This window comes from Pocillopora verrucosa, unplaced genomic scaffold (genome assembly GCF_036669915.1).
Source record: "Pocillopora verrucosa isolate sample1 unplaced genomic scaffold, ASM3666991v2 scaffold_4, whole genome shotgun sequence".
NCBI lineage: Eukaryota > Metazoa > Cnidaria > Anthozoa > Scleractinia > Pocilloporidae > Pocillopora > Pocillopora verrucosa.
This window is the reverse complement of record NW_027078183.1, coordinates 1-22,676: the sequence shown is the minus strand read 5'-3', so window position 1 is coordinate 22,676 and position 22,676 is coordinate 1. Positions and strand designations below refer to the sequence as shown.

Sequence of the window (22,676 nt, the reverse complement as noted above, 5' to 3'; positions counted from 1 at the left end):
GCGCCAACGCACTATAAGATTGTTATTCGTAGATTGACGACTAAGTTTTCATTCATTGATGAAGTCGGCTTTTCTTCTCAGTAAAGGGCTACTGTGTTTATATGATTAACAAAATCATACATGGTTGCTTATAGATATGGAATTTCTCCTCTCGTGTTCAAATCGACATCTCACTCGCTCGCTGCGCTCAAATTATCATATTTACGCGCGACCATGTATTATTCTCTATATAGCACATGTGTGTAAAATTGGAATTTCGAAGTTTATAAAAGCCGTGGGAAGTCATCTCTCAAAGAAGCATATTTTGTGGAGTACAATGAGTTTACGCCCGTTTTGCTATCGATAGCGAGTTTGCAACGTTCAAGTTCGTTACAAGTTAGCTGCACACCCCACATATGCTGAGTTCACTACATCAACTAACCAAATTCCCTTCTACACAAAAAGCCAATGAGCAATCTCTAGATTTGAGAATAAAACTCTACAGTCACCATTGAGAAGTTCTGTAAAAGTGAATTAAGAGCTGTGTAAAATAAACTAACAAAAGATCCACTTTTAGGCTTTTCTAAATCTATATGTATTATTTACGACTGAAAGATCAAACAGAAAATAAAGGACGTGGTTTATTTTTTTTCCTGTGAACTGCCATTTACAAGTTTTTGTCCTCATTGACAATTATGTCTGTCTGTCCTCATTTAATTATGATTTTGTGCCAGTTCAGTCTTGTTTCCCGATTTTCTTAATCTTGATATGATCATTCTTCGAGCGCGATGAATTTTCAACATGAGTACTGGAAGCTGCGATAAACGCGTTTGATACGATCATTCTCCAAAATCATTCAAGTTTCCATGACGAGATAAAAAGTATAATAAGAAGCCGTAAAATAAAAAAAAGGTTTTCTTTCAAAGCAAAACCACGAACCACAGCAGGACCAAGGAACACACCAACGCAATCATAAGGAACAAAACACGCGAGTGGAATGAAACGCCTGATGACTCAAGAAAGCTGCAATAATACGAGAAAAAGTTAGAATGTAGTTTGTACACATACTATACTGCAATATTTAAAACAAAATCAGTTAATCACAAACGAATTGATAAAGTTGTCTTGAAGATGGTTGTTTGCCGCCCAAAGCTTCCAAGGCTAGTTTATTTATGATAGATGATGGCAGCAAAATTTCATTCATCTCCGAGTACTTTTAATTCATGTCATCGGCTACTTCTTTATGCAACCAAGGAATTTATGCATAGCCAGCGAACAATTACAGTTACGCTTCATAAATGGGGCTTAACAAATATTCGGCTTGTGATGGTGCCTAAGAAAGTGTTGCTGGAAAAGCTTATAATTTACTCATCCTATGTCATTCTTTTTTATCTCAACATATTCCATGCTATCTTACTCTACCCCATTTTATTCTATCCTGTTCTGTTGTAACATCCCATTTTATTCCAACCCATCCTATTCTATTTAATAAAATCAATCACTGACCTGGTTGACAAGTGAGGTTCAGGCCCATAGAAAAGCCCTTCTTGCACATACACTTTCCATTCTGACAATATGAATTTACTTCGCATTCTGGATGACAAATTTCTGAGGACAGTAATGATACGTATCTATGGTGATGTTGTTTCCTTACCGTAAGCACTAATTATTTGGATAGGAACCAACATGCATCTATCAGCTTAGATATAGTTACCTCAGCTCTATGGATCTAGATTAAATTGACTTTAAAACATTACCTGAACAAGTTCCGTCCGACGCCTTTCTATAACCACCTTCACAGAGACATTCATAACTGCCATTTTGGTTTTTACACCTTGAGAAAGCTGGGCAGTCGTATGTTTTTTCCTGGCATTCATCAATTTCTATGCAAAACAGAAAGGACACATCACCTTCCATTCCTTTGTGTTCACGATTGATTCGGCATAAACAACTCAGTCGAGAAGACCTCTAAGAGATGATTCCCAATTTTGGGGACATGGCTATGTCGGTTGAATGGAATCAGCAATTTAAGTGTCCCCGCAATGGAAAGGGTCTGGATGAGAGAAACCCCATTTTACGCTGACATGAAGAAGGTCTCAATGCTTTGTGTAATCGTACCACAAGGTGAGTGGTATGATAAAGAAAGGATTTTATCATTTTGATAATTTTAATAATTATCTTTGACATCAATTTGAAATTTTGACCGCCCTATTATTGCCTCGTACGTATGAACGCCAGACCTCATACGACATTTGAGCAGCATGCGTTTACATTCGGCTGTCATTGCCTGAAAATCGGCCTCTAGTGGCCAAAATACAGTAGTATAATAATACAAAGTATGAAGTTATCAACTGCTTGACCAAATCCAACCTTTAGGATAGCGTATTTCTGAAAAATGTTGCGATGGCGATCGGCCACGAATTTTGGCTCTCCGCTTTCTGCCTCCTTGGATTCGCTATAAACCGCGTCGGCGTGCCTGAAACCAGCCTACAATCCGCTTAAGATAATGTCCCTTAAGTAGTAGTCCTTGCTGGAGCTCGAATTGATCCAAGCGGTATAAAATGGATTTGTTTACATCCCGAAACCAAGATTTGAAAGATCTCGTAATCGAGTCTCGTATTTGCATACAAGAGTGGAAGGACGTCCAAAGGGTATCCCAGGATGGAAAGCTTGCTAAATCTCCACTGATAATTAACGCGCCTTTTATTTCTGGTATGTGGGATGCCTATGTTATGGAGCATAATCACCAAAACATCACCTTATTTTTTTTTACTTTGAGAATGGGACAAGAGCCTCTGGTCGATGTATAAAGCGACGAAAAATACGTTTTTCTAAGACACGCATCGCTTATTACAGTAACTCTGTGGCTACCCTAGCACTCCTGCTAAGCGGTGATGTGGCAAAAAACCCCGGACCTGGCCAGGAAAAAGCGACAAATACCAAAACTATAACATCCAGTTCGAAAACAACACCAGCCAAATGTGACCTCTGGGAGAAAACAATTAGACGCAATCAAAAGAACATTTTAGGTGTTAATTGTATCGGATGCTTTCACTGGGAATGTGTTAACTGGAAACCAATGGTCAGTGACTGATTGTGCGATAATTGCGTAAGAATGGCTTTGCCTCTTTACAAATGTCCTGATGCTGAGCTACTCGACGACACCACAGAATTCACTCGGGATGCTGCATTATCAAGTCCATCTGATTATGCTCACCCTCTTCGTAATAAAAACTCACATTTCAAGATTATGCATCTTAATACAAAAGCCTTAGCGTCCACTTTTAACGAGTTTCCACTAACTGTCAACATTTTTCCGCAGTAAGATATTATCGCCTTCAGCGAAGCCTGGTTAAGAGACCAGCCACAGTTACTACAATACGTATCGGTACCTGACTTTACAACTAAGTTTAGAAACAGGCAAGGCTTGAAAGGAGGAGGTTTCGGCGCCTACATCAAAGACAATATAATATAAGCGCCGACGCGACATAGAGCACTCCTTTCCAGAGATGGAACACCTCTGGGTAGAGATTCTCGGCCGTAACAAGTACAGCAAAGCGTTGGTGAGCGTTATTTATAATTCTGAACGTATTTTAAATCCATCTAGCTGGTTAGATAGCCTCGAGAGTTTGCTTGGTCATCTCACAGTGTCATGGGATGGCATGCTAATCCTTACTGGTGATGTCAATATAATAAAGGTACCAGACCATCCTTGACGTCTTTGGATTAACGCAAGTAGTGACGCATCCGATAAGAACTACAAAGACAACGAAAACTCTTATAGATCACCTCACGAACTACCCACAGAAGGTTACGGACACAGGTGTAGTGCCTTGTTCCATAATAAGTGATCACGACGCCATCTATGCTTGCATTAAGCGGCTTTAACACATACGGGGTATGAAAAACTTCAAAGAGGAGTCTTTTGTAGAGGATTTCTCTACGCTTCCCATGTCCATCATATCATGTTCGGACGATCCAGACGAACAATTAGAGAGCCTTAACTCCCTGATTCTAGAATGCATAGAAAGACACGCCCCGTTAAAAAGGATACGTGTTACTAGGCCACCAGCGCCTTGGATGAAATGTCCTTACATTAAAGACCTAGGAGAGAGACACTGCAGATACGAGGCCCACAATACCCCTTCTGATACAAATTTGGACTACTTTCGTTCAGTACTGAAAGCTGCTATCCGAACTTCCCGTAAAGCTTTTATTGAGAAGGTGCTTTACTCAAACAAGTCAAGTGAAGTTTGGAAGGTCATCCACAGAATTCTTAAGCCTAGCCCAAAGCCTTTGCGCTTCAACCCTGATACGTTGAATGGTCATTTCGCGTCTACAGCGCAAAGAACTCTTAATGTAAATGCGACTCCCTACGTTGAGCTGACTGAACTGATCGAAAATCTCTCCGATGATTCGGATTACCATACTCTATTCAACAATTGTCCTGTTTCTAGAGAAGAGGTATTCAAAGCGATTAAAACCTTAAGGTCCGATTGTTCCACGGGAGCTGATCAGATTCTAACTACATTAATAAAGCTTGTGGCTGACCACTTGGCGGGCCCTCTTACTGGGATCATTAACGGTTGTATAACTAAAGCACAATTCCTAGAGCTTTGGAAGATCACCAAAGTGTCGCCCATACCCAAGGTAGACAACCCAACAATTAATGACGAACTAAGACCAATCTCGATGTTACCGGTGTTGTCTAAGGTGTGCGAAAGGTTGGTCGGCCGGTAGATGTCGGAGTTCGCAAATAGCGCCTCTCTTCTTCATGATAACATTTTCAGTTTCCGTAAAGGGCACTCTACCATTACTGCCCTTCTTGGAATAAGAGATTATATAAAACGCGCTAGGAAAAGGAAAGAGATCGTCTTGATGGTTCTCTCCCATTCTTCTAAGGCTTTTAATACGGTTTGTTTCAAGACGACGTTAAAGAAATTCTACAAACTCGGCTTCTCCTAAAACTATTTAAAATGGCTCCTTAGCTATTTATCTGATCGAACACAATTTGTACAAATTGATGACACTAAATCACACTTCAAATCACAGTTTGGAATACCTCAAGGATCGATTCTTGGTTCGATGATCTTTAATTTATGTGTATCAGACCTCCGAGAAATCCTAGATCTATCCACATCTTGTTCTCAATACGCTGATGACCCATCCCTCTACACTCACTGTGCAGTAATGGGATTGGAATCAACGACGTGTGATTTAAACGAATTCCTTACCAAACTCGGATCATGGTCTAAGGACTCTAAACTTGCCTTGAACCCTAATAAGACCAACTTCATGGTTCTCTCCACCCATCAAATGTCAACCCACCACAAATTAGCAGATCGTGCACTTAATCTCACTTTCGGAGACAGCTCTCAGACATTTTGTAATACCCAATTTTATGTTTGTATAACAGATGTAGAGCCATTTTACCCATGGAAATGCTGTTAATAAACGGTTATTATTATTATTATTATTAATATTATTATTATGTAGACCTGAGTTGTTCTTATGCACAATTCTAAATTGTTATTTCTTTTAAACGCAGTTAACAATTTAAAATTCGTATCCTCTACCTTATTATTACCTGCGCAATGCATTTTGTCTAAACGATATCCTTCGTGGCAGCTACAGGTGTACGATCCAAATGTGTTTGCACAAATCATATCGCACGGACGACCAATCTCGCATTCATCATAATCTGCAAGAGACAAGAGATGGACTATATACTAGAGAAATCACCCTCAAAACCTCTACAACCACGTGCTTTATCACAAATACTTATGGACGTAGAGCATACCTTACTTAGTACGAAACTACAAAGACGTCCTTGGGGTCAGAACAAGAGAGAGGAAAATGCATATTTATAACTTTGATAATAACTAGGATAACAATATTAATGACAACAATATTGATAAAGACCATAGTAACATGGCCTCTCTGTTAGAAAGAAAAGAATTTTCAAAGCTTATGATTTGTGCCTTGTATTATCCATGCATGGATATTTTGGAAAAAATGTTTGTGTGGTCTCCATGTACTATTTAAGATTTTTGTTGTTCTTTTTATAAGTGTAAGTCCAACTGGGTTGTTTTCGGAACCTAATGTGCTTTATTTTGCGAAAATCTCGGAAATATATCGGCATGTTAGGCAATCAGAAAGAAATTTTCAGCTCCTTTTCTACAAAATTCTCTCTCTGCAGCAGGAATCTGAAAGGATAACATATGAAATATATCAAACATCGTTTAATTCAAGCAGGAGTTCGAATATTCATTATTACTTACCAGAACAATTCTTTCCATCGTTCATATTACTCTTGAAGCCCACTTCACAGTTGCAGTGATAAGATCCCACAGTGTTTGTACAAACGGAGTTGAGGCCGCAGATATTTTTGTCCTCGTTGCACTCATTTATATCTTTAGGATGAAGAAGGATGACACATACCGTATTTACTTGGCTTTAAGCCGATCCCGGCTGCAAGCCGAGATCCCAAACTTCCAATTTGTAAACTCAGCGGCACCATCACGAAAAATTAAACCAAAACATTCGCTATAAGCCGAGCTCTATTTTAGAACACAATGTTCACAAAAGAAACACTGATTGTCATGAACATCTAGACAGTGAAGACGACGAGAGGTAAGAACAGACCGCTCCAACTACAAACAAACGGCTCCTTTAGGAGCCACCACAAAACAAAAAAGTTTATGACCAACATACTTTACCCTAAGTTTATTTTATTTATTTTCACTCGGCTTATACGCGAACACGTGCCCATTTATCATTGTTCTAATAAGTCGAAAAAGTTTTGTTTTAGGAAAAATCTCGGCTATAAGCCAAACCCCCTTCTATAGCTCAGATTTTTTACTGAATATTAGCGTGAATTTGCGCGGCTTATAGCCAAATAAATACGGTAATTATTTTGTATTTATTAACATGCAATTCTCCCTTGTTGATGGGCTTTTATTTAACTGGAAGCGAAAAGGCGTTTAATGGCTGGGCACTGAAATATGTATCATACAAGATGATTCTGTGTGACCTCAAGACTTTTAAAACTAAATCATTACACTAAGATGTAATTGTGATGTAACAGATACTCAGTTTGACTCAGTTTGACATTTCTTGTGTATAATACCTTTCCAACTTAACATTTGTCTTTCATATGATAACCTTGTTTACAATCACACAGGTGCGAAACTCCAAAGTCTTTGCAAACTCCATTCTCCATGCACTCTTTGTCATTTTATATCTAAAAGTAAGACTTAATGAATAGCCCCCATGTTGGACAAATTTGGTGTAAGCTGTAACGAAACGTCTCGCATTGCCCGCTAATCTAACTGATTGCAACATCCATATCATGGTGGTTCATTTCACTGGTGATCTTAAAGCTTGACAGTCTCATTAACACTTCTTGAAAAATAATAATGTTCTTACCGATGCACTTGATGTCTATGGCGGTAGCCTTACTTCCCTTGTCTGCCTCATATCCCACAACACACTTGCAAATGTATCTTCCTATCTGGTTGACGCATGTGGTGTCCTTACTGCATTCGTTCAATTTTGGATTACTGCATTCATCCTTGTCTGAAAATTGTTCAGAAAAGAATACGAGATATAGGATAGCAAAATTATTAGCTCATAGCACGAGTTCAACTAAAGCTGTACACTAAAGCACAAACTATGTTCACTTTCACATCCATTTTGTTTTTTTTGGGAATAATTTGAGACATGTTAGACAGCTAAAGCAAATAAAGGATTTCGCGTCTTGGAAACTGAGTTGATTCCAAATATGGCTAAAACATGTGCGATTTTCTCTCTTTCTGCATAATAATAATAATAACTACGATAATAATAATAATGACAACAATATTGATCATGACCATAGTAACATGGCCTTTCTATCAAAGGAAAAAAAGACTTTCCAAAGCAGGAGGATTTGTATTGAGAGAAAACGCTTTTTCCTCTAGTAACGCTTACATGATTTTCATTCAAATTGTTGCCTATGTTTTGTAGCTGCTATAACATTGTAACTGCTATAAAAATTTTCCCTTCCCGTCTTGCAAGATGATCAATATTATGTACTTATTTACCTACAAATAGTCATGGAAAATGTATTTCTTCTGAACGAGAAAGCATGAAATTGTTAAGGTTTCAAATGGTCATAAAACCTTCAGCTTCACTGACATTCGTCTGAAAATCTGTATTCTGGCAGAATGAATCCTGATCCTCATATTTCTTGAAATCATGAAATTCCATGGGAAAGAATACCGATTGTTAATCACATGACCATGTGAAGGCTTAGTTCAACTGATAAAGTGGTTTCAAAGTAGTTTGTTGTCGTTTTACCTCGACATGTTTGAAGTTTTCCTTTGGCATCACTCACAGCTTCGTAACCATCCCTGCACGAGCACTCATATGATCCAGCGGTGTTCTTACAATGATAGTTCTTCACGTGCCTCTCATGATTACATGCATTTTTAGAAGCGCATTCGTCGATGTCTAAGAATTTTAAAACGGAAAACTACTGAAGTTAGAAAAAAAAATTGCAGCTATTGAAGCTGTTTATAAAAATTAATAAGGTTTCTTTAAAAGACTCTGGGCATTTCAAGTATGTTGCCCAACCCCTCCCTCCTCAGTTGTATTGAATGAGTGTGTCTAACTGTTTATGGTATATGAGTATATACGTCATGTCTTTTATGGCGTCGTGCACGCTATTATGGTTAACAAGCATTCATCGAAGTGGAGCCAAATATTCATATTAGATTTGTAGCAAAAATACCGAATTTGGTCAGAAATTTAACTTCTGACAGGCGATTTTATCTCGTCGTCTGCCCGAAGGTAAATAGTTCTTGCTAATCACCTCAGAACAAGCCAGCAAACCCACGCGAAAAGCACTATTCACCCGTGTGGAATATACTAACAACAACTCCGGTGATCAGAGGAGTGCGCGCGCTCTGATTGGTCGAAGATTGAGTCATATCTCGCTATAATTGCTTCGCGTAAGGTGATTATGTCAAAATTGCTATCTCGTGTTTTGTCAATGGAGGTGACATACGTAATAGAAAGGAAATACACACCTAAAAAACGAAAAAAATACTAAAACATTTGGCGCTACACGTTACAAAAGAAAGATATGTAGTTTTTGGCTGATGGAATAAAATGAACCTGTTAAATTCTAAGAAAAACTGAATTCAGAACTATTGTGGCACAATTTATAATTTTCAATTTACATCACGAATTTACAACATAATTCAATAGCACCTTATTTAGAAATTATACTAAAGCACCTATTCGTCTGAGGCTTAGTGAAGATTGTTGAATAATCTCCTTGACTTTGTTTCGGGAATCATTCAACAAAATTCACTTCGCTTCGGCAAATAAATGTTAAATATTTGCAATCTACTAAATCGAGACTGAGCGAGCAGTCACTGCGAGGAGCTGATACGAAAAACGTTTTCATAAATTAAAATATCGCGTTTGAAACAAACAAAATATTTCTGATATTCAGTCATAGTGAAGAATTCAAATCATCAGAGCAAAACAAATATCCTCTTATTGCTTCACATACCTTTGCATTTCTTATACCGCCCTGTTATTTGGAATCCACTCGGACAAATACACGAATGACTTTTTTTCCCATTCACGCATTTGTAATTGTCGCCACAAATATAAGGCTTTTTACAGACATCAACAACTAGAAAACGTAAAAAAAAAACTCTAAAGGCATAGCATGGGAATACTGATTTATATTTTCGTGATAAAGGACATTTCTAGCAGTATTAAAAGCTTGCGTTGCTGGCGGTTTTTTGGGTGCTTGATGAAACTCCAGGCCTAGGTGCTCAGATAAAGTGGAGAAGATGTTTGAGTGGAGAAACTTATTTTTCCGTTCCAAGACTCTCGTGGCCTCGCCGCCTAACGCGTCAAAACTCTCACAAAATGGCTATTTATTGAACCAACACTGATATGCCATAACCAGACCCCTCCTGAAAGAACAACTAAAGCCCAAAAATTCAAGAAAAATTATTCCATAAATAGCTCTGCATCAAACGGCGCTCAAGTAAAGGTACAACTTTTAACACCAATCATCAAAATTGCTTTGATATGTATATCATTACCTAACAACGGGCCATTGTAAATTTCCACCTCACGGAACTGGAGTTTGGCGGGAAATTTTTCAAGAAAGAGGCTGACAATCCTCTTTCTGGTGTCCTTTGAAAGAATTATAGTCTGGACAGGTTCTGCTGTTGGAGAATCCAGACTGCCAACTTTAGCTCCATCTCCTGTCAATGTGGAAATACCAAAGATTCATTCACAAGAAGAATTCGTCAGAGGGCATGTGGCGAGGGTGCTCTGACTTTTTCGTCGTGAAGAATAAGATATCAAGTTGCTCTGAGAGAGGGGTCTGACACACGTATTCGATAACTTGCCTAGAACTTTTAAACCTTTGAGGTCAGCCGGTTTGTAGCCTGTCGCTGTCACAATTCGCACCAAATGAACTTTGCATACTGCTATCAAGTCTACACGCCACCACAGTGGAACATGATCTTCGTTGATAGAGAACGATTTGTCTGCGACGAAAGAAAGAATTAGACGAACAAGGTTAGTAAATACTGAACAAGCAAATAACTTATTATGATAGAAAGTCTGTAAATAAATGCACATTTGCGTACAAAACAATACAATACCTATTTTCTGATCACAGCCTCTGTATGCATTGTCGTTATCTTGAGATGCTTTCGCAGGACGCTTTGCAGCTAAGTTTACTGAAAATAGAATCAAAATATTACTAAGAAACAAGCGAACAAATGGTCGATCTATAAAGTAATAATACAAACTTCAGGTATTTCGCAAATTTTTCAAACGTTTGCAGTCGTGGGTATCTTGATTCATAAAGAAACATCTGTTGGAAAAAGAGTGAAAATTGCGCATTCTTACCTGTCTTTGTCTGAAAAACCTCCACTTCACAAATTTCAAAAGTGCGACGACTTTTCAAGTCGACATCCAATCTATTCCCAATAACCGGCTTCTGGCATTCAAAGTAATTTGCCGATTCTTTATATTTAGGAATTGTTGTACAGATTTCTTTCTTTCCTGAGTAACCTGTAATTTCAAAGTTGACAGCCATGGTTGATAGTAAAACAGCACAGTCAGTTATGCATTTATGTGTACAGCCAATGCTGGACTCAACACATAGCACTTACCCTGACTTAGCACAAACCGCAATAAGAACCGCTTCTTTTGAACACTCTATATACCCAGACAGACATACATATTTATTTATAACTTAGAATACAGACAAATATTTCTTATGCGAACACCCAAAGAACTCTCGTCGTGGTCGGCTTAATACAAGCCCCATTGTATTATTATACAATTATATTTTGTCCAGAAAATCATTAGAGTGTCACAGAACACCCACGTGACTATCAGTAGTCTTAGTCCACTTAATTCAACCTTTGGTACGCCGTAAACTATCGACCCACTATCAGGTGCTTCACGATCATTGGGGTGTTATAGAACACTCACGGGACTATCACCGGTCGTGGCTCACTTCAATACAAGCTTTAGTACACCGTAAACGATAAGGTCCTCATGATCATTGGGGTCTTACAGAAAAACCACAGTCTTGCTAGTTAGGGTCCCTCTAATTCAAGTTTTAGCGCACAGTACACTATTGAGTCCCAATACTCCTGGCCTGAGTCCTTTCTGCTCACGGAAACGTTCAAGACAATTCAGTAAAAAGCCGTGCGTAAGTAAAAACGTTAGTAAAGACAAAAAGTAGTCTGAACCTGGCAATGTAACCAAAGACCCACACGGAAACGCGATTGATAGAATGAGTCATAATTTCAGAATAACATCTGGCTGAACTCACCAACTGTTATTTCAGAACCTCCAAGACTCGTTGAACGACCATGTGATATAAATACCACCGCTACGCGGATATTATTTCCCAGGTCCAGAGACCACACAGTTCCTGTTGTCCTAAAACATGACTGGAGATCTCCATCGTTCATGAGAGACTTTTTGAGTTTAGATGCAGGTTGCAAAGCAACGTTCGCTGTTAAAATTCAATAAAAGCATGGTCAAAAAGCCTTGGATAATCAGCTTCTATATTTTAATCTGGGATCCCAAATACTAAAAACAATTCAGGAATCTACAATAGCGAGTTTCTGCGTCTGTAAATTACGTGGTAGTCTACCAGGCATAATAACTATACAAATTTCTGAAAGGTATTTTCTCCCCAAGGAAGATGAAACCTTGGTACGCACCCGTAGAATAAAAGAATAACTGGAACTTTTCAATTTCCATTTCGTGGTTAGGACCCTAAAATTAGCCTTCATGTCAAATTTTAGTCAAATCAGTAAGGTTAAGTGGCCGCGATTTTTCCAAAAAGTTCGAAACTTACAGACTTACAGCTCCTAAAGGTTCAAATCAAGTTTAGAAAAAAGTTTCGCCCTAAAGGAAACATTTCACAAAATTATTCCAATACTTCCAACACCGCACGACTGATGAAGATTAAGTTGCAAACTAAAAATTTGAAGGATGAATTTATGAAATAGACTTATTTGAGATTTTACATGAAGTAATAAGTGTTGCAAAATGCTGTTCTTACCATAAGAGTAAGAGTACACCTCAACCTCACATAAACTCAATATGCGAGAGTTAGTTGTTATTTTCACGGCATTTCCGAACAAGTAATCGTCACATCCGAAGCTTAACTGCTGTCCTTTCTCCAACACGCGCCGAAATGCACACTTTTTAAAGTGACTCAACTTTCCTTTTATTTCACCTGAATGATACAAAAGAATGAAATAAACTTTAAATCAAGTTTGGAAAAGAAGGTAATCGCAATTAATGAATGGAAATGCAACACGAATGGTAGGAAAAGCAAACAAATCAACGAGCCCCGGAGGATATACACTCAATCCAACACAAATTCATCCTTAATAGGGATGCTGGACTTATGTACAGCCTTCGCTCTAGAAGTAAGAGTCATATTGTTTTTTCGTACTCAAGTCCGTTTACATCCTGTATATCTTTTATGACCGTCACTCTCCTGGATCAGTCCCCATCACAGATACATCTTCAAAAGGGTTGATAAATGAGGCTTAATACGAAATAACTTTACTGTTAGATTTATCCGTAACTTGCAGTATTTTCATACCTACGGACACTATGAGACGATCCAAAGGAAATTTCGGGGAAGCAGCAACACGGACATAAGACACTGGCCTATAGTCGTCCAGATGCACAATGAGCCAAGGTTTATATTCATTTAGTGAAAGGAAGCATGTTTTTAAGTTGCTATCCACTACAAACCGGCCAAAAGCGAGAACCTCTTTACAGCCCACGTCTTTCTTGCAACCGTCAAAGTTGTCAGTCGAAGACGCAGTTACTTTCATTGCTGAGGCAAGATTCTGGCCGCTGTGTTGCAACTGAAAGCGCGCTGATGAAAGAACCAATACAAAAAGTATGTGTATATTGTTTAAGTCAACCTTTGATGAACAGAAAGTAAAAACAGTGATTAGATCTGTAAATTTGGTTCACCCTTCAAAGCACTGGAGGCAACTCTCTCCCACAAAAATTGACACAGTCTATTAATTTTTGTGTAATTTTTATCAACAAACCTAATTACCTTTTGGTTTTCTGATGCAGCGTTCGCCGGGATTAACATGATTGTCCATACCAAGTTTTGAAGAAGGAGATGGAATAAAGCCAACATTGCACTTGCAGTGATACGCGCCCGGAGGAAACGACGAACTGATGAATGTTTTGTCGCATTGAGATCCGAGTGAGGTACCACATTTGTTTGGCATGTCACAGATGTTAGCTATGAACAAAACAATTACTTTCTATGATACTGATAGCCGGCGTGATATCAACTGGTTATTTGCATTTGATGAGAAAGTTTAAGAGATTCTGCGATCGAGACAAAACAAAAACAAGGAAGGAGAAATGATATTCAATACCAGCACATATTTATTCACCTCTTCTTATTCGCACGTTACTTATACTGCAATGGAAGATCCGCAGTCGCTTTTTCTTGATTTTCTTTTCACTGAAAGCTGTTAAATGGATAGAGATCATAGTGAGCCTTGGAATTGATACCATTACGATCGAGGATTCAGTTAAACTAAGTCTACAAAAGCTATCTAGTGCAGTATTAAAAGTTAATAACAGATTCTACAAGACGAACGTCGGGTACATGTCAGGAAATTTGTCACAAAATACGTTTTAACCAATGTTTTTAAATCCCTACGACATTTTTTTGAGACAAAAAATTTAGAATTCGAAATTTATGGAAAATTCGTAAGCGATTTGTAGGTTTGATTTATACGAAGCAATTCGTGTGGCAAGCTAGTGGCATGTAACAAAGTTGCACCGTGTAAATCGGCCTCTAGGGTATTGCCCCTGTAGAGTCCTGTTATAGCACCACTCCAACCACTTATTGACAAAGCTCTCGCCCTTTCTCCTATCCTCGCCACCGCATCTAGTTCTACCGACTCGAGTCATTCTGCGAATCGCTGGGGAACAACATCAAGCTAGAATCAAGAAAGACTGTAGGCTTAAAAGGTTTGGTAAATAAAGCAAATGAAGTTGTGTGAGCTTACGGATGTAAACACTTTTGACCGCGACAGTTCCCTTATCCTCAGAGTAGTCAAGGACTGTTCCGTTGATGTAGATGTCATGATTCTTCGGACCACATTTATCTTCCCGGTAGTGGTTTTCACTTGGCTCCACAGGTATTAGGATAGATGCGTTCCTCTTCAACATTTCTTTTCCTGGAGGAAGATCTATAATGACGTCTTTCCTATAACGTGTATAATTATCGTAGCTTTTTCTGTTTTTGAACACCTTGAACCAAAATTTACCACTTTTATCTGCGCTCCTTATAATCCCCTTGATCAGTTTCTTGCCAGAACTCTTAGGAAGAAGGTAAGTCATTTGGTCGTCAAATGCATTACCTGAAGGCAAGAATCCAGAAAAAGAGTCATATTACATTCTCCACAATGATAAATCAAAATCTAAACGATATGCAAAGACTCGCGGATTACCACTCTTATAGTCGGTTTTCTAACTGGTTGCTATGTATTAAATAATGTGAGCCAAGAGATTATAAAATGTTTATAATCTCTTTTGTGAGCGTGGAAAAAATGAATAGACCGATATGTGAATGAATGTAGGGACATATTGATGCTGGGGTGGATGGAGAAGAAGGATCAGTGTCAGTATCTAGGCAACTGCCCACTTACCCCTCTCCTAACCCAACAACATTCAATGGATAACAAGGTAGGGTTAATGTTGTTGGGTTAGGGGAGGGGTAGGTGGGCAGCAACAAAACAGAAACCGAAAAAGAGAGACAAGGCCGATACGGGTAGTGCAAGATAGACCAGCGGGAACTTACCCGTGTTCATGTGGACCAGTACATCACACAATTCCAGCGTTGCTGCTCCTTTGTGGCCCAGTGAAATATAAACATATTTGCCCAGCATTGGCTCAGCACAGTCATATCGTTGCAAGTAAGCGCTTTTGATTTCAAGACCTTGGCGACACAGTCGGTTAGATTCAAAAGCCAGTTGTTCCTCATCACCTATGATTAAGTTCGAGTCGTGTTGGATTACTTTAAGCAAATCCACTTGAGAGGCTTACATCACAAGTCCTTTGCGTGGAGAAAATCTAAACGGCGTGGGTTGCGGGTCGTGGGTGAATTTTCGCGGGTTGCGGGTGAAATGTCGCGGGTCGCGGGTCGCGGGTCGCGGGTAAATTATTGCGGGTCGCGGGTAAATTGTCGCGGGTCGCGGGAAGACTTTCGTGGGTCCCGAAAATTGTCGCGGGAGAAAGAAGATGGTTTCTCCTAAATGCAACGCTTCTCCCCACAAACGGCTGCTTTGATGCGAACCCCATTTCCTTGTGCGAGTACATTTATTCACTATCACTATCCCAACTAAATTTTCTAAATTTTTCGCTCTTGGAAGTTCCCTGGCTCTGAAATCCTCGTCGATTTTCGATGAACATCCTGTAATTTTCTTCAAAATCGTCTGTTTAGTTTTGTATGCTTTTTGCTAACCTGCCTTCAGCGGGCTTCTAAAAATAAAAATAGTTTTTAAGCTTTATTCATAACTGCCCTAAGTTCATTTGTGGTATTCCGGTTTTATTTTTGACAATTTTTTCCGGTCTTATTTATTTATTTATTTGTTTTTATTAGTACGTTTATAGCTGGCATAAAATGACAATGGCACACTTTTTCCAAAAATATAGGTTGTATCATACAGTCAATCAAGCTACTTAAACGGAAATGTGAACGGAAACCACAACAGCATCTTGTGCCTCATTCACCGGAAACCCCCGCGATTTTCGCGCCAACACTTGTGTCATTGTAGATTGGTAGGCATGCGCTTCGGATCAAAGAAGCCGTTTGTGGGGAGGAGATTTAAAACGGCTACGAAATGTTGCGGGTCTAGGGTGTAGAAAACGAGCTATTCCAAATAATGTATAGATGTGAACGCACTAGTCTTATCCTGCTGAGGTTTAAAAATCCCAATCTTTTATCCAGTCCTTTTATATTTAAAGCTATTTTAAATGCGCCCCTTTCTCCCTACCCTTCCCATGTACTTTTCCTACACAGGCTACCTGTGGAAAGTGCCTTGATTGTACAAACTTCAATCTGTGCCAGATTTCATGGACACGCTTCAGTGTCGAAATTAGGGTTGTTAAAAAGCTCTGAATCGTTAGAACTTTGTACGTTACTCGTTTTAAACTGTTGTCTACTTTTTGTGGTATCGTTCAGGCTTATTTTAAGTTGATCACCCGTGCCAAGCATCTCTGTTTTAGCTGAAAGAAACGATAAAGCCGGAGATAATTTTCCTAAAAAACCACGTGGGGTTTGCGCCGTCTGTTTGGAAACAGTTATGGTTATTTCTTCAGAATCTTGCTGCATGCTATAGCGGTCTAGTGATTCCTACAGGGGATAGCTTTGAAAGGTAAGCGGTCCTCTTTTTTTTCTTTTCTTTTTCGTAGCAAATAACGCGATAAAAAATTGAACTTGCATTACCAGACTGTTTGCGCAATTCAGCCTTAATCAAACATAAGTGACACTCAGCTATGAGCATGACTTGCGTGACTGTCACCCTGGCAATTCACAGAATAAATGTTTCACTTCTCCCCTCAAATTTTCCTTTTCAAAAATAATCCAGCTCCATTTGCCCTAAAGATGCACCCAAATACATTTTACTCTTTTTTACCGCAGAACCTTGCATATAAAAAGGCCACCACAAAAACAAGGAGAGAAATAATAGAGGACCTCCTTCCAAATGACTCTCGAAGTAAAAGCTAACAAGTCTGGACTCTAGAAAAGGAGAAAAAAAAAAAAAAAAAAAAGAGGACAAGCACCGAGATGCCGGGCTTGAAGAAAAAAACAAAATGAAGGCGAAGTTACCGTCACCGTTAAAGGAATTTATGTCCCTTATGAACAGAATTTCGTTCCAGGAACAATGTTTTGTTGTTGTCCGAAGCAACAATGCATAATGCGTAGGTACCACAATGGACCAATTTAAAACCACCTGATAGAATCAGAGCTGACAGTTCATTTACTGACATCACAATAGCAGTTTTCAAAGATAATGGTTTGTCAATTTGTGATTCTGTTAATTGATGATTAAGTCTTGAGATCAATGCGTTTGAATTTTTTGTTCATTCCTTTTGCCAACTAAAATTTTCTTTCGTAATGAAAAAAATAAACATTTGAAAAAATTTAAGCAATTACAATTTCTCCGATATATCACCCTTGCGAAACCTTTATGCAACGACATATGGTAGAGCGCACGGCACATTGATTATCACCATCTATCGGAACATCCCAGTTAAGCATATATTAAGAGAGCGGATAACGTTGAAGGCGCGCCTTGATTGTGTACTCAAACTCCGAATATCCTTTGCACCACCGAGCAACTCACGCGGGTCCGTGTCCGGAAGTATTTTAATCGTTGTAGGAAAAAAATATTCAAAATCATATTTTTATGCTGTATTATCTTGCTATTTTAGTATATACTAAAACAACTATTTACCTCAGTGTCAAGGCTACGAGTGGTCATATTCAGCAAGGACGTCGCGTTTTTCCGCCTTTTCTAACCTTGCTGATTGAACTTGGTTTGTTCGTTTTTTGGAATAATGACTGCCGCAAGATTTTTTGTGGACGTGTTAACTGTTTTGTTAGGAAAGAAAACTGAAATGGCTTGCTTTTACACGGTTGTTCTACAGGAAGTTCTTTTCAAAATAGCGACACGTAAACAATCGAATCGACCTCGTCGCCTGATGAAGACTAGCAGTATTGCAGTCGAAACGTCGCGATCTACATCATAGGTGACTCTATCGTGAGACAAACGAACAAAGTTCAACTCCACAATGTATGGAAGTTATCCAAGCCCACAGATGGATCGAAATTTTTATCACATGACTGGTTTATACATAGAAATTCTTTCACTGTTATCTTGAGCCTTACCTATTCTGATGTCAACGTTTGATAGCCTTCTTCTAGTTAGAATTTTAACAGACACTACCCACACTCGCGTTTCTAAATCAACTCTCCACATCTGCTTTACCAGATGACGGGTTCGAGAGCAGGTTTCAGAATTTCCGTCTACGGCATGACTGGCCAGATAGTGAGTTTGTGTGCTGCTTTGAGATGTAGGTCGTTTTTCAGCAATATCAATCCAATCTCCAGTAACTAATAAAAATAAACAACATACTTGAAATTTCGGGAAATGAAAGCACAACTTTTGTATGTAGTGTGTTACGACAACAAATGTCTTCACTTTTGATGACCTCACACCTTTTGAAATCCCTAGGGAATATTCGAATAATCATTCACTAAAAGATATCTGGCACTGATATGCTCTAAATCCTTCAAAGTAGCTGATTTTTCGTTTATTAATCAGAAAATTTGTAAATATTGGTTCATTCTCTTTACGCTTTAAAAAGAAATATCAGGAATGAATAATTTATTCCTTTTGTTTTTATATTTTCTTCATAACATCGTAACCTGGGTCGTATTCTTATACAGTAGGGCATTCATGGAAAAAAACACAAACTCACTTAAAAGTGATAAAATATCCATACCCTAAATGATATGAAGACTGAACTAACTTAATTTAAACGTGAAAACACGATATTATGTGACAGTCACATACAGCACAATACCATATCTCCATAATTTTTTGGTCGTCACCATCTTACCGTTTAGCAATGCAAAATATTGCAGCAAGACAAGAAACAAAATCTCAACAACGGTATTTCTGCTCATTACAATGAAATTCTGATCTAGGAATGAACAGTCTACTTAAGTTTTCACATGGCGACTGCTCGACACTTATTTCACTGAAGGCCAGTGTTATAGATTTGTAATAATTTAATGACGTCAACAAGTCATAAATTGCGCAAGATCAATTAATTAAGTGCGCGCGCTCTCTAACAAATTTAAAAAATAGGAGAGTAATGCATTTTGACTCGATTATTTCCACTTTAATAATATACATGAAATTACGCGCTTCTGATTGGCTAAAAGGTATTGCATTTGTCGTGTAACACGAGCACAAATTTCAGATAACACGCACTGCCAAAATTTCATCCGTCTTGATTTTTCATGTGAATTACACAGGACGAAAAACCAAAATTCCGGTTACGGAAATGTTGCGGAAACCTTTGTTTTTATTGCGGAAACGTAACGGCTAACACGTGTTCCCGTCGACAGAATCATAACGTTTACTCATGTTTCCGTAGCTGCGGACACAGCCGAACCGGACCACTTTTCTGCATGTTTCCGCAAGTGTTCCGTTGGATGCAACATGTGTTTCCGGTGACGTAACATGTTGATGACGCCAAAGGAAAACAAACGGAAACTTCTACGAAACCACTTTGTTGCATGTTTCCGTCGCGGAACTGTACTCATATAATAATTATCGAGGAATAAGCTTTGAAAGTTTTCTCAAAGATAACTATACACCGTTCTGTTCACTCTTGAACTGGGGACATTTTTCTGCTACTAAATTTATTTGTTGAGTATATAATCATATTAGCGAAAATACAGAACTGGTCTGGAAGTGACGAAGGAAAGATTGCGTTACACTCACTAGACCGAGATTTCTGTCTCGCGCTTACGAATTTTTTTTTTATTATACAAGAAACTAAATGAATATCAAGAGGTTGCTCACTGAGAGGTAGATATTGCAACTTCTGGATTGATTTTCCGGAAAAGTGTTGCACAAGCCTAGCAGGAACCGGTGTCACAGCAGATTTGGACCCCCTGGTCCAAATCCGCTAGCGGATATGGACGCCCTTCGCAGATTTGGACCCCCCTACCAAACTTTCCTTTTAAGCATCCTTTGTATCATATTTGGTTACTAATTCTATTTGCAAGCTTTTTTGTTGATGTTCTTTTCAATCACACACAACATTCCCACAATAAAAGTAAAAAAAAAAAACAACTAAACAAAAAAAGCCATTTCGTTCCAATTCTACCGCATTCATTATAGCGAGTCGTACAGTATGACGCAAGAATTAGATGTGAACAAACTACTGCATTCGAACTATTGAAATTGTTACAAAAAATCTTTCCTTCTTCTGATGCGAATCAACTTTGGTACGAAAACGTCATAACAATAGTGGAGACTATGGCGTCCAGTCACAAAAATAATTCAGTCTGATCTTCTAAAATAAGCATTAACAGTTTCTGAACAAGTACGAAGAAACTACTCCTATTACAATTCTTTCGTAAATCTTATGATAATTAAAATGTTTCTATTCGTAACTATTGTAACTCTCTGCTTATTTTCAGATTCAAATCAACATTAATGGCATCGTCCTAACAAAAGAGGAGACTATTACATCGAAATCAATCTTATGTCTAATTTTAACGATTATAACTGTTGAGGGATCCGAAACAACACCTTAACAATTACGAAGACGTCTAGAGTCTGGGAATCTGCAGACAATGCAGAGCCACTCACCCCTCCGGGGCAGTCTTAAATACCTCGCAGCTCATGTGTAACCATTCCTCGCACAACTCGCACTGTATCATGTCATCCCAACACTCGGGCATTGAACAATGATAAAATAAATTAGTATTACAAGTTTGTCACTATTGAATCTAGCGGTGTTCGCCCTATCGGCCGGCAAAAGGTTCAAAACACGACCTCTGTCCAGACATCAAGGCAGCTTAGCAAATACCTCTTAAATAAAATTATAAACGGAAGGAAAACATAATTTGTTATGCGCCTTCAGCGAGAGTTCGATTATCTGATCATGAAAAGTGACCTTATTTCTGTGATTTTTCGGCTTGAGGCTTGTGGGTCGACCGGTTTTGTGGTAATTTTCTCAAGAAACCAGGAGTGATATCACGATTCTTAGCATACTATAGGTTTATCTCTGGACGAAAATATCAGGGAGTCCATTTTTTCCGACCTTGTGCACCATTTTTCCAATCTCACTCGGTCCCTATAGAGAGTCGTCTCTTAATAATGCTAAGCTTTCAAACTTTTCAATTTAGAGGTATTAAATGCCATTTGTACTTTTTTACGGTCTCGATACTTCCAGGTCACACGTTAAGAGTAAGAAGCCGTATGTCCGAGATATTCTAACAAGCCTTGTCGTGGGCTGCCAAGGTCAGGCAAAATGGGGAATGAATGACAATGTTTTGATGGTCCCTGCAGCTGCTGTTAGTTTGTGAATTCTTTTGTGTTACAGTACCTGCTGACACGGTTTCGCAACTGTGTTTTTTACCGAACAAAGAACCTGAAGCTTTGTTAGAAGCGCCGAAAAGGTTACTTGCTGGTTAAGAGCCGTGACCGTTAAGACAAGCATTTTACACTGACTCTTTTTTTCGCGGTTAATTAAGTTTTGTAAAATTAATTGGTCTTGCCTATACGTTCACAAGGCGAACAGACGTTGCGGTAATTAAAAAGTATTTTCACTCCAGGCAGAAAAAATCAAATTGGTAAAAAATAAAGGCAAATCAGAGCCCTAATGGATAATTTAGATTCCTTTTTCTTTGTTCTACGTAATTGTGCTTATTGCAAAAAATGACCGTCGAGCGACCATAACTGCAAGTTTAGCTTAATGAGGTCTGCAAGCCCTAACTTAGTCACTTAGCTCCTGCAAACTCCCATTTGCACACGTTGTTCTGGTTCTATCGAGTGTTAGTTACAAGGCACGGTTAAGCACATATAAAGTTAAACAATGGGCAGAAAACTAAAGATTCGTAGCGAGAGACCAGCAAGTTTTTGCAGAAAACAAACTTCAAATGATAAAGACAAAGTAATTTAACAAACAACTGAGTATAAATGTTATTTGTTTCTGAAAAAGGTATTTCTGTACGATTTTGAGTAGTTTCAAAGGCAGGATGCTCTTACTTAACTCTTTGGTCACGCAATCAACATATGGCGTGATATTTTTGTCTTCCGTGTGCTATTTTGAAGAGTTTCCTACGTCGCGGAGAAAACATTGCCCAAAGAAAACTTTAGTTCATTTTGAAGATCGTTTCTTTGGTAATTACATACGTAATTTGATCGAATCTTCTGAATGATGGCACATGGTAAAAAAGAGGTTTTCTCACCGACAACGACGGATCAATGGCGGAGGCCAACATAGCAAAAAAATTCAGCTCTCTCCAGATTTCTATTAGGAGCATACACACAAGCAATACGAAAGAG

General features: G+C 38.6%; 1 pseudogene; it reads right to left on the bottom strand.

Annotated features, from left to right (window-relative positions):
- Window positions 1-1,046: 1,046 nt before the first annotated feature.
- On the bottom strand, window positions 1,047-19,273 carry LOC136278638 (uncharacterized; annotated as a pseudogene).
- Window positions 19,274-22,676: the final 3,403 nt, after the last annotated feature.